The following is a 12,634-nucleotide window of genomic DNA, read 5'->3' as shown; positions in this document are numbered from 1 at the left end:
TATACTCAGATTAGGCAGGCAGCATGTTGACACAGCCCAGACTGCATGTTCTTACATGAAAAAGCAGCATTTTTAATTAAACTCACTTGCTGCTTTTTTCATAGTGACAAGCCTGCTGCAGTTTATGGTGTTATTCATTCTATTGAAAACTGAATTTCTTATCTTTTTTCCCAACCAAGAGCTTTCATTCTCAAACTCATCATTTTCTTTGTCTGCACTATTTGCCTTCCTTCAGAAGAACAGTGTAATATTAACATTCCTTAATTTTCCCTAGAAATTATGAGTCTGGTGATGTTTTCACTTCACCCATTGCAGTGAGCTCAGTGTTCTCCATTTTCTCCTTTCCATCTTCAGCCTAAGGTATGCACATTATCTAGTGAATTTAACCTATTAAATTACATCAAAGTATTACAAATTGCAAATGTGTTAACTAAGATTAATATTATTATATTACAGCCAAATGTTCAATTAAACTATTAATAGGAATAATGAAATGGAAGAAAAACTACCCCACCCTAAAGCCCCTTTTGTATCCCACAACGTTGGTAAGTAAACATTTAGCAAGCAAGCTGAAACATAGGCAGAATATTTATGTCCTTCTGTTTATTCCAGCCTTTTAGCTCCTGCTTAGGGATTAACAATGAAAGCAATGTCTTCTTGGCTTCATTTTCTTTAAATTATATTAACTCATTCTTGGAAACATTTTGGTACGAGAGTGATGTTACCAGTCCCTCTCTGGCATTTGTAATGAAGTAAACAAACCCAAAGACCACTCTCAGTTGTGCAAGGGCTTTTGAGAAAAACATTTTGTAGGCTGTCTGACAGCCAGGATAACTTGAACTGCCAAGTTTAATTTTTCTTAGAGAATCTGGAGCAAATGCATTGCAAAGTTGTTCATTTGATGTAAGTGTGCTTCTGGGCTTAAAAGTAAATCCAACCCCAAAACAGTGTTGATGAATTATAGTCCCCAGACATGTCAACAGGGAGGCAAGGCTGAGCAAATATGCATTTGCAACTTCTCTCCTTACCTCCAATTTTTATAATTTAACAAATGTTTACTAGAGTTTTAATGATCTAATAAATAATGCCAAAGATGCCTATGGAGCTAATTTTCTAAAGCAACTGGAGATGAATATTTCATTTAGTCCTTTGTTGTACCACTACTCAAAATAACATCTCCAAATTGCCTCCAAATGTGGAGGGAATCATCACCAAAGGCACTGGGTGATGTTCCTGCCAGAATCAACTTCCTGCTTGGGGTTCCAGGCACCTCCTGGCTTCAAAGGTGTTACATCAGAGCAGCTTTCACTGGCTCCAGTGTCTCTGAGCAATTCCTGGTGCTGTTCACCACAGACCTTCTCTAGTCACCTGTAATTGTGTTTGTCTGGGGGCACTGTGCTGCTAAAACATTCTCTAGAGAACAGACTGAGGTCAGGCACTCAGGTGCTCATCAGGGAGGCTGGTTTGTGAGTACAAGCAGTGGGAGCCTCTTCTCTTGCTGGCAGCAGGAAGAGTGTGCTACCCTCTCTTAGGCTGTGAGAGTTCCCATCTGGAAAGGAGAGGTTGAGCACCACACTGTGTGTTGGGGCAGTCTCAGCCATTTCATGGGAAAGGTGATTTCCAAGTCCCACTCTCCCCACCTGTTCAGTCAGAGTAAATGTTGAGACTTCCAGGTCTGGGTTTCCAGGGATTCTTTCTCACACTTTCAGTTTCCAGTTAAAGAGGAGATGGGGCAATGCTGTCCAGTAGATGCAGAAGAAGAGCTGTCATTGGTTTTGTTTTTAAGTTAGTTTTGTGATTTCAGAGGCAGCCCAGTCTTGACCTCTGCTTAGGCTCAGTGCATAACTGCATTGTCTCTGCTGTCTACACTGACTGACACAATCCTAGAAATTGTTTAAGTGGCTGCAATCCAACTTCCTGAGACCTCTGGAGTATTTCCTGCTGAAATACTGTTCTACACCCTGAACTGACCAAAGCTAGCCTTTGCTTAAGAACACTGCTGATACCTTATATCTTAAATACCTCTGGAAAACACTGGCCATACCCCTGGCAGCAGGGTTTTTTCCAGTTCTTTTGAGGCACTGGTGCTGTCATCTTGGCACTGGCCAAATTCTACCTGCTGGTGAGAGTAGTTTTGAAGAACTGCTGGAAAGTGCCCAAGAGGACAGCAAATGAAAATCACACTTCCTCTGTGTTTCCTCTCTGAAACAAGGTCTACATTGCCAATCTTTGATTAAGTATTTCTACCCTACTGCTGCTGTTTAGAGGATGACTTTTAGCTCACCAAGCTGCCCAGAGAGGAAAAAAAAAAAGGTAGGTGGCCAGGGATGGTGGGAGAGGGAACAACTCAGCTCCAGATGCCTGCTTTACCTCATTTTCAGAACGTGTGATTTAAACAACAAAATTATATTTATCTTAGCTGTGACTCAGATAGAGGGGATGCCCACCAGCAGGTTTGCAGCTGCTGCTTGGGAAACACAGGAAGGGACACAATTGCCCAGTCACCTTTGTGCCCATGGTGCCAGTTTTCACTGAGGTACAACTGAGCAGGAAGCTGAAATTCTTCAGGGCTAGAGCAGCATTCAGCAAAAGCAAGAAAAGCAGCAGCATGCCTGTTGGTGATCCCTGTAGACATTTACCAAACCAGCCTCTTCTGAAGGGAAAACCCATTGATTAAATTCATTCTCTTCCTCCTTCTTTGCTTTGCTAAAGATTGCTGCAGGCGATGGTTTTTAAATTAATACATTATTTGAGTGAAGGCAGTGATGGATCAGAGCTGGAGCTCTTTCTACTCCCACTTCAGATATTGTTTTAAAGATTCTTGCATTGATTGATTTTGGCAAAATTGTGTATGGTTCTCTCTTGTGCAGATGTTAAGGCTGCAGTTAGTTCATGAGGTTTTGGAACTAAAGCAAGCTGCAGTACAGCTATACCCAGTATCCTTGTTATTGCTTTATCCACCAGCAGAAAAGCAATGGGAACTGTCCTCAAATAAAGTTTTATTCTAGAGAACAGTACCACATGGAGATCACTGAACAGCCAGGAGCCACTGTTTATAAGACATTATTTGATTCTTTTAATTTAATTTCTTCTATTTCAAGCAGAAATTGGTGAACCAGAAATCAAAGAAAACTTCATTTCAGAAACACCCGACTACAGTAGGTTTGAAGCAAAATCTTTTACTCAGCAGCTGCTCCAGAGCTGAGTAATTTCACTCAGAGCTGCTCCATAATATTCCTGTTGCTGGCCATGAGCTCTGTGAAGCAGGAAGGGATCCCTGGTGTGTTTGTCCCATGGGCATCCCTGCTGTACAAATTGCTTCAGGGCAGCCCAGAACTTCCAGCTCCTCCATCCCAGCTCTCTCAGGGGAACACTGGCATTTTTAGGAGCTCTCTTTCAGGATGTCATTACTCTAGAGGCAGGAGCAGAGTGTGGTCAGGTTCTGAACCTTGTATTCATTAACTAGGTACCCAGGGACCCAGAAGAGTGTCCAAGAAATCAAAATCTCAGAGTAACTGGACTAAAGTGAAATGTCAGACTAACATTCTTCATTGCTTGTTGTAAGGTTTCTGCAGACAGCATTTTAAATTATTTAGCTTGAAACAGAATTTGGATGCCACAAATGGGAAATGTTTACACAGTCTTAGACATATCAAGCACAACTTTTTATTTGCAGATTTATAAAACAAACCAATTACCTCCAAACATGACACAGCAGTATTGACTCTGAATCCTTCCAACTCATGCCTGGCAGGCTTGACTTTCATTTAAAGGGTAGTTCTGAAGAATGGTTTAATTTGGGTTTTCCTTCCTGTAGTTAGGCTGCAGGTATCTGACAAAAATATTTGTGAGGTAAATGTTACTACTCTCAGTCTCTGTACTGTCACTGCAAATTATTCATCTTTGGGTATTGTGAGAGTGGTAAAAAACCATTGGAAATTGTGAACATTTTCTTACAATAGCATTGTACATCTAATTCCTTTTCTCCTGGTGACATCCTCAGATGTGTAAAGTGACTGGATCTTTTCCAAGCCATTCTGTACAGCTTAGAGAAATCTTTCCAACAACTCAGTAATGAGTTACAATAAGCACAATACACTGATCAGACTAATAGTTGGCTTGGACTATAACTTACAGGCTTTCTTACTTTAATTGAGATGCATGCAATATGGAGTGTAACAGCCCCACAATTAAACAGATTCTTTCTTAGAAATTGCCCAGCAAGGATGGATGATCCCCATTCGCATTTTCTGTTGAAAATTAAAAATATATGAGAACAGTGGTCTTAGTTTCTTTTTTCTTTTACTTTTTTACACAGGTGAGGAATATGTCTGTAAGCCTCAGGATACATCCATGTGTCTATGAGCTTACAATTTTTGTGTGTTGAAAATTTGGATAGAGCCAAGTAGAATTTACACTACACAGTAAGACTCAGAGTTATAACACTACTGATCTCTGTTGATATCAAGAAAAGTCCTGCAAGTGCCATAGGACTGAACTCTGACTAATTTGGGACCCATCCATAGAGTTTTGGAAATTTCAAGGGAAAATCATTGTCTTAAGGATAAGAATTCTGCTGACTCCATGATGTAAAACTGCTGCATATTCTCATTCTTCAGATGATGATGATTGAATATATAATTTTATTTTTCAGACTAGAATGTTCATAAGACAGCTAGCAAGCCTGCTTCAGATTGATTTGACCTGCATGAACATTTTTCACCTATTTTTTATTTCATGGCTCGGGACATATTTGTTCACTTCATCTTTTGGTAATTTTCATTTTGATTCTAGGTACAAATGAAGAAACAATCTTGCAGTAGAAAATCTGATAAGCCTGATCTAATCTAAGGACTTGACACCTAGTCCTGACTTCTCTGTATGGTCTCACCTGTGTATGATTTCCCAGCTGAGCTGGGCTTATGCCTCTAAGCTATCAATGCAGAGCAGACATTGCCAAGGAACTAATTATTAATCTACATGGATTAGGGTGTCCCCTCCTTTTCTGTTCTTTATATACAGTCCCACATTTCAGTATTGTGTCCTTCTGTGATGTTGAGCACACAGGATCCAGTTTTATCTTTGCAACAGTTACCTGGCTGATGATTTCCCATTGTTCTCAAAAGGCTAAATATTTTCTGCTCTCTACTGAGACACTTTTACTTATTATCTTTTCAAGCTGCTTCTTTGAGCTGAAATCCCTCTAGAGAGTTCTTAGAAGGTCAGGTCTGGTTGGTTTTTAAAAATGCAGTATTCAGCTAATTCCCAATAGTTGTTTAAGATTTTTTTTCCCCTTCCCCTCAGGCCTGCTCTGGCCATTTCTGTTACATTTCAGTTGTGGGAATGCTGAAAATCTGGGGTTGTTTATCAGGTTGCACCAAGAGTGGGTTGTGATATGGGTATCCATCAGATGCAGATGAGGATCACAGAATAAGCTCTCTTCACCTCTTCTGGGATTTCCAGGCCCTGGAGGTATCTCCCTAGTGGTCTACACAGGTGATCTAGAGACAAATGGCCTTTAGCTGCTTGTGTACCAAGCCAGCCACTTGGATATCACAATATCACCTGGCCAATGTGTAGCTGGGTCTTGGTTTTAAGCCCAGTTGTCTTTACAAGAGTGACAGCTTCGTCAATGGCAGGATAAAAAAAAAAAAAAAAAAAAAAAAAGAAGAAAGAAAACAACAACAAAACCAACCACTGACAGGTTTGAGCTTTTAGGGGTGATTCTTGTTTTTGTTTAGGCACATGAAACTCATTTCTTTAAGGTAAAGTAAACCCGGGAATTTTCATCATCTGCAATAGTATATTTGGCAAGCAAATTTCTACTTCTAAGTTAAAAACTAAATTATTTACAGACCTACACCGGTGGGCACAACTTGAGGAGGTAAAATGTTGCAGTGGTCTGTGTTTTCATGCTCCATGATGGCATTTACAGTGCCCAGGAGCTGGATGTACCTGCTGGTGTCCCAGATGGACATGGACAGACTTCAGGAGGAGTTCATGCATACTCCTGGATTAGTTACTTTGATGTTGACCTAGAGAAGGGTTTGGGCTTGCTTTTAAGTGGAGCTGTTAGTAGGTTTGTTTTTAAAAATAAAGCAGATAATGGGCTTGTTTCTCTCCTCCCCCTCCTCTTCAGTCCAATCTAAGCTCTCAGCATTTAATGAGCATCTGCTCGTTCTTCTTTGAACTCTAGAATTTCAAGGTAGTACAAGTTTGCCATCATGGCAAGTTCTGGATTTAATGAATACTACTGACACAGACTGAGGCATCATGAAGGGAAACCCAGACAGACACTGAAAATATAAATTCTGTCATGTTAATATTCTTTCTCCTAGTGTTGTCCTTTTCTTTCCCCACCTGCACCTCAAACTCCCACTCCATAGAGGCTTCCTTTGTGCATCATTAGTCACAGCTCCTTCCTGCCAAAATAAACCTACCTACGTTTTAATTATTGTCATATCTGAGTGCCCTGAAATTCTCTCTGACTTTCTTTGTTTGAGCAGTTCATTCCTTCTCATTTCTGTCCTCCTTGCTGGCAGAAGGTGTTTATTACAGGGTGTGAGAGGCCAGGAGAGGTCAGTGAAAGTTGAAGATGCCCTTTCAATCAACTGTTTATTAATGGTACGTAACATTTTTGCAGAGCTGTGCTCAATATGAAATCTTTTCAGGACAGCTTTAGAAATTGTGCATCTCTTGTGAATTTTTCTTTGTAGAGCAAAGCTGAAATAACTGACAAAAATATTTCATCTTATAACTCCAAAATTTCACCCATCATTGGACTTTGAAGGCAACTTATGGTTATTAAAGTACTGCAGAGCCATGCTGCCTTAGAGAATACAAGGAAAAAAGACCCATATTTAACTTAGAAAGTACTTTCTTTTAAATATTATGAAAATTTATGCTCAATTCCCTCCTAAGAAAAAGCTCTGAGTGTTCCAACTGAATTGCAAATAGTTGTTGGGCTGTAAGAGATGGAAAGGATTGGCACAAGTAAAAACACAGCTACAGAAGTCTTAGTGCTAGACTACAGAAAATTAATTGTGTCCTCAGTTGTAGATAGATGTGGAATCTGCATTAACATTTTTTAATTCATACATCTTTTTCTCCAAGGCCTTATTGCTCAAAGGTCATCCAAACTAAGGGAATATGATCTGAGGTTATTAAACCTTCCAGAACACAGACAGAAAGTCTCCTTCTGGGGGAGAAATATCTAATAATATCTAAGCAGCTCATCTGAGAGTGCTGGAGACCTCTGGTTGTTGCAAGTCGCTGCCAGATGACTGAATGGAACAGTCATCCCAAGGAATTCTCAGGCATGAATATTCTTGCTGCCACATCTCAGCTGGCCCAAAGGATGACAGAGAGTCGTAGAATAAGCTGAGTTGGAAGAGATCCACAAGGATCATCAAGTCCAACTCCTGGCCCTGCACAGGAGTGTCCCAAGAATCACACCCTGTGCCTGGGAGTCCAAATGCTTCATGAACTCTGTCAGGCTGGTCCTGTGACCACTTCCCTGGAAATCCTGTTCCAGTGCCCAGTTCTTCACCTCAGAGTGAAGGACTTTTTCCCAATATCCAGCCTAAAGCTCTCCTGACACAGCTTCAGGCCATTCCCTTGGGTCCTGTCACTGGTGGCCAGAGAGAAGATATCAGTGCCTGCCCCTCCTCTTCCCCTCAGGAGGAAGCTGTACATCCTTAATGCAAATATTCAGACAGGGTGTGTGCAGGAACAATTGCTGTATATGAGTAACGATTTTGTCTGGTTATATTTTAGAGATGGGAAAACAAAGTGAGCGACAAATGTCAGGAATAAATCTTGTGCCTTTCAGAGCAGGCTCTGCCAGCTCTCACAGGGGTGAGTGGAGATTCACCTAGTGAGCAGTGGGCAGAGGGAGAGCTAAGTAAGGAACTACCCGACCTTGTTCCATCATTAAAGGTGTTCGGGGAGGGCGCTGCCGGCCCCAGGGATGCTCTCCGGGGGATGCTGCCGGCAGCGCTGGGTTTCGCTGCCGTGCATCGCCACCTGCTGCCTGGCGGGGAGAGGAGCCCTTGGAGCCCTGTTTGCCGCCTCTGGAGGATGCCAGGGCATCTTTCCCTCCGCTGTGCCCCCTCTGCCAGCCCGGCAGCCGGGAAATGCCGCTAAAATGCCCGGATAACTCTCCAAGGGGCGTTACAGGTATTAGCTGTGGCCAAGGGGGGTGATGGTTTTGGGCTCAAAACTGGTGCTGTGGTTGCTGTCCTGTCCTCCCAGTTTAACCTCTTCCCCCTGTCAGCTTTGAAGGTGGTCTTCCTCACATTCATTCTGTGTCGCCAAATCTAGTTTTTCCCTTATAATGTAGGGGAAAAGGAGAGCTGGTGATGTGAGAAATAATACATGTTTAAGCACTTGGTGAAGCATTGCTTAATGTTGGAACAAATGCCTTATTTTCACCTTCTTTTCCTTTGTATAAAAAGGCATAAATGATGTAAGAAATTAAGTGAAATCAAGAAAAATTATGTCATTGTGCTCATTCATCACAGATGATGGCCCACTGTGCCAGCAGAGAAAGACAGAGCCCAAGTGAATTGAGACGATCTGACTGCAAGGTGCTCAGTCTGACAGGGGTAGGTGGCTCATTCTGACTACCAAAAAGACTCAGGATATTTTTTCTTTGTTCAGGAAAAGACAAACAAGCAAACAATAAAAAAACAGCCCAGTACTTTAGCATATTAAAATAAAGAAATCATTTAAGCTTTCCTTCATGGTGTCTAAAGGAATCACTAGAACCAGCAAACACTCCTGAGATTGCGGATAAATAAAAAAGACACCTAAGATCTTAAATACAGTAGCTGAATGGTTTTTTTTTTGCCAAAAGCATCTAATCTTTGAGAATGAAGGATAAACTCTTTTTAGGGTAAAGTTACTACCTGTTAGAAGACCAACTGTGGGTATAAAATATATTTATACATTGATAATTGCTTTTATCTACATAAAGAGCATTATGAAAGCTTGTGGTGTTGATTGCACTTCAATTTGAGCACACTAATTAGAAAATCAGCATGATAAGTCTCATTAAAAAGTAGCAACATGTTTTTAAAATATTGTAATTTTTTTATTTTTATATTTTTATATTTACTGCATTAAGTAAGCAATAATTTTAAATAATTGGTCTGAGCCCCAGAAAGCTTCACGTATGGTAAAGTTAGCTATGGCTACAGATGTTTAGCTGGAAAGATTTCCTGGAGGTGCAACATTATCAAATCTTCTCTCTTTTAACCTGGCTGAAGGTCCTGTAAACACCTGCCAGTACAACACTGAGTGCCCACTGCAGAACAAGCTTAGAATAATGGTCAATAATGTTTCATACACCCTTTGGGAAATCAGAACAAAGGAAACCCATTTGGACTAGTTGTATAAGCACAAGGCTACAACAAAAGACAGTTGTATTGTGCAGAGCTAAACAAAAGAAAGATACTCTTGCAAGAGATTAATTCTAGACTCAAATGAACTAAGAAACCATCACCTGTAAAGAATATTATTGCTTGAAAGAGAGGTGCATCCATTCATTGCCTAGAGGCACAAACAAGGAATGTTGGTGGTCAAAAGTCTGGTTATATACATGAAAATAGACAGAGAGGGAGCGGTGAGGAAAGAGCCATGGCTTTTCAAGTAATCTGCATAGTACTGTAATTTGTGCATGTACTTCTTAGTTCTGTAAGTCCTGTGTGGAGGGATAGAATGTAAGAAAATAAAGATAGTGCAGAAGGCAGTCTCACACCTGAGGAGATGCAGCTGTACCAATCACCAAGGATTAGGAACAGGCCTGCCCTTAAGAGGGCACAGCTGTGTCCAGTAAGAAGCTGAGCGCTACAAAAGAGTGGGTTGGCTGGGTGAGGAGAGGGTTGGAGAACTGGAGTGTGTTGCTTGTGCTAGGAAGGCAGTTGGAATTTGTTGGTTACTTTGAGAAGAAGGAGTCAGAAATCACTGAGAAGGTGTGGGAGCTCTGCAATAAGATGACAACAGTCCTGCATTATTTCAATGGCAGTTAATGAACTCAATATATAAAAGTAACAAAAAAACCAGATTATTTTTCATTCAATAAATTGCAAGTCTTAAAGTAATCAGAGCATTAAATTTCAAAGATTAATAACTACAAAACAACCTCTACTGAATTAAAAGAGCTTTAAGTGTTTGCTTAACTACACTCTCCTCTGTTTCTGCTTACAATTCTGGTTTCTATAACTAACTGGAGACTACTTTTTTACCTTCATACAGAATAAGACAAGAGAAATGGCTTCTGTGAGATACCTTCATGATTAAAGGTGAGTGGGATGAACCCTGTCCATGATGAAGAGTGAATCTGCTAAATGAATGGATGATCACACACTCAGGGAGGCTCCAGGGAGCTGGTGAAGGTCACCAGCACATCATAGCTTGTCTTGCATTAGGGCACTTTTCTCAAGATCTGTCTCCAAACATTACAGAGGTTTAGTAGTTGAGGAAAAAAATTATTTACAACCAAAAATTTAAAAACCAAAACAAAATACAAAACGAAATCCCAAAATTATTTTAAAAAATCAAAACAAAAACCTCCAAAAACTCCTGCATGTAGTTTATTCAGCAAGTTAGATTATTTAAACAGCTGAACACTAGACTCAACAAAACAATATTGCCTCTCCTTATTTCACCTTAATTTTGTAAGGATGCAAGTAGCTGCAGTTGAATTCATTAGGCACATTGTTCTGTTGGGTACAATCTTGTATTTGAATTGAGACAGAATGCAATTCAGGTCCCTAAAATGACAGCATCATCCAGTCTGAAGCACCTGTTGGGGTTCCCCTGTAAGCAGTGTCCTTTCCACTCTTTGGTTTCACTGGCACTGGACCAGTGACTGCAGCACCCATGCACACAGACATCCCACCCCCTCCAGGAGGAGATCAAGTCATTGCACACAGAAGGGCACTTTCTGCTCTTAACAGCACCCACAGGCTGTCATTTTAAGGTAGTTTTGGCTGCTCAATTGCCCAGTCATCATGAGCCTAACAAAGTGGCTTGTGTTCCCTGGGCAGAGCCAGATGTGCTCTCCTGCACCACTTGCTGTTCTCTATTTTGCTTTCTCAGTTGTTTTCATTTCACAGCTTTACTTCAGGTGTAATTGGGTTTTGCTCTCTTACTGCTGGAACACCAAGGAATGGAAAAGACAGAGCAAAACCAGAACGAAATAGCTGTTCAGCAATGAGATTACAAAGTTCCTTTTATTTCTTTTTTTTTTTTCCCTGTTTTCTCCTAAAAGGGGCTCCTACCAGGTAAAGTTTCAAGAACAGAAACACCAACCTGCATAAAAAGCAATTAGGACTACTCTGTGAAATTACACACATGTTAGAAAATCTCATTTTAATGTGCAGAGAAACTGTCATTTGAGCTGTTAACAGACCCGTGACTCTGGCTGTTTTGCTGTTGGCACATCACTTACTCGTGGTAGTTTTCTTCTGGAAAAACCAAAGGTACAAAGACCAAAGGTACAGTATTGCATGGCTGTGTCATGGAACAGGGCCTGCAACCCTCACCTGGAGAAACAGCATTGCTGACACAACACAGCTGGTGGATTATTTGGCTTTTGAAAGTCTGTGCAGATTACTACGGCTAGGAAGGCTGTAGTTTCTGTGGCCTCAAACCTGCCTCATCTTTGGGCTAGCACAAATCTTTGTGCAGTCAGGTGACAGGTGAGACTCTGGGAGCTGCAAAATAGCCTTGCCCAAACCAAATGAAAAGATTTCTTTTTAAGTCTTCCCAGTACTGCAGAATATTCACAGAAAAGCTTGTGTTAGCACAAGGAAGCAGTGTGGAAACAAACAACTGGGGAGAGGGGCAGGATTGCCTCTTCTGGTGGCTGTGCTTGCTTCAGTAGGCTGCATGTGTCATCTGAAGTACAGCCAAGGGCTACTCATCTGAAAATGGTTTTGAGTCACTGCACAGCCCAGCTTTGATTCTCCCTCCTTTGGAAAACATGACTCAGGCTGTCAGTGCTGTTAAGGAATCTAAAATTTGCAATGTTTCCCCTGTCTAGACCCTTACTTTGGGGGGTAACCTTGAGTAAAACAATCAGACTGGGTGGCATGCCATCATTGTTGGTTGTGTTAAAGTCTTTGTCAGCTTAGCACACAGAGAAACAGGATCCTTGGGAGGTTTGGCTTTGCCTGCCAGCGCCATTGAAATGGGAGCAGGTTTGTACACACCAGGATTTGCTTGACAGCTGCCTCTTAAGGCCATGAAATCTGGACTCGTTTCTCTTGCTGTAATGTTTAGGACAGGTGGGTTAGATGGACATTTCCTCATTGAAGAGAAGGAGCTGACACATAGATATTGATCTGCTCTGATGTCAAGGACTTTGTGAAATATTTGGAGGAAAGCTGTGACATTAACTATGCCATTAACACAGAGATACTGTAAATATGAATGGGTTGATGTCTATCCACCACAAAAAAAGTTATTTCACATGTACTGGTGGGATAAAAGTTTATATCTTCCTTTAGATAAGCAGGTAATTTTTCTTGCTAGACTATAGAAGTACATGTTTACAGACAGCTCTTTTAAAGGGTGTGTCACTTTTAAAGGGTGCTCACCACCTCATCTGTCCAACCTGAGAGATTAC

At 41.1% G+C, this 12,634-nt stretch overlaps 1 long non-coding RNA gene across 1 annotated transcript in view; it reads left to right on the top strand.

Annotated features, from left to right (window-relative positions):
• The window catches only part of LOC139592139 (uncharacterized), a 41,174-nt gene that overhangs the window by 17,509 nt on the left and 11,031 nt on the right, over positions 1 to 12,634 (top strand). Inside the window, exons 7-9 of the long non-coding RNA XR_011679910.1 lie at positions 275 to 360; positions 8,523 to 8,606; positions 10,258 to 10,304. This is a non-coding gene — a long non-coding RNA (uncharacterized lncRNA). The remainder of the gene's footprint in view (positions 1 to 274; positions 361 to 8,522; positions 8,607 to 10,257; positions 10,305 to 12,634) is intronic.

Source organism: Agelaius tricolor, unplaced genomic scaffold (assembly GCF_023055355.1).
Source record: "Agelaius tricolor isolate 1412-34295 unplaced genomic scaffold, bAgeTri1.0.p SCAF_8, whole genome shotgun sequence".
NCBI lineage: Eukaryota > Metazoa > Chordata > Aves > Passeriformes > Icteridae > Agelaius > Agelaius tricolor.
Note: the sequence above shows the minus strand (reverse complement) of the source record. Positions and strands in the feature narration are given on the sequence as shown.